Source organism: Tupaia chinensis, unplaced genomic scaffold (assembly GCF_000334495.1).
Source record: "Tupaia chinensis unplaced genomic scaffold, TupChi_1.0 Scaffold145225_1, whole genome shotgun sequence".
In the NCBI taxonomy this organism is placed as follows: domain Eukaryota; kingdom Metazoa; phylum Chordata; class Mammalia; order Scandentia; family Tupaiidae; genus Tupaia; species Tupaia belangeri.
Genome location: NW_006205085.1, coordinates 188,848 through 189,346, shown reverse-complemented (window position 1 = coordinate 189,346; position 499 = coordinate 188,848).

Below are 499 nucleotides of genomic sequence, written 5' to 3'. Positions count from 1 at the left end.
AGCTTACTTGGGTCATCAAATACACAGTTTTTTTTTTTTAAATTTTGATAACAGTTTTAGTATTTTTTTTTGAAAAAAATTTTTTTAATTTACATTCATTCCCTAAGCATCATCACAACATACTAAATGTGGTTTCTCATCTAGAATAAACTGCATAGTAGCTTAATCATGCATGTTATCATCCATTGTATTCCATTTCTACTTTCATATATATATGTTTTTTACCCCATGTCTGACCCTCTGACCTATTCCACTCTCTTATTACACTATCTCTGCTGTCTACAGTTGTCTTTATTTATTTTTCTTTTTTGTTGTTTTGTTTGTTTTTTGTTTTTCTTTATTTATTTACATTCATTCACTGTACATCATTATAGCATACAAAATGAGATTTTTCCATTCACAATACACTGTGTATTGACTCAATTAAGCACATCGACATATGTGTTATTGTCAACAAATAATTTTCCATTTCTTGTTTTCTGTATATTTTGCCTTTTTT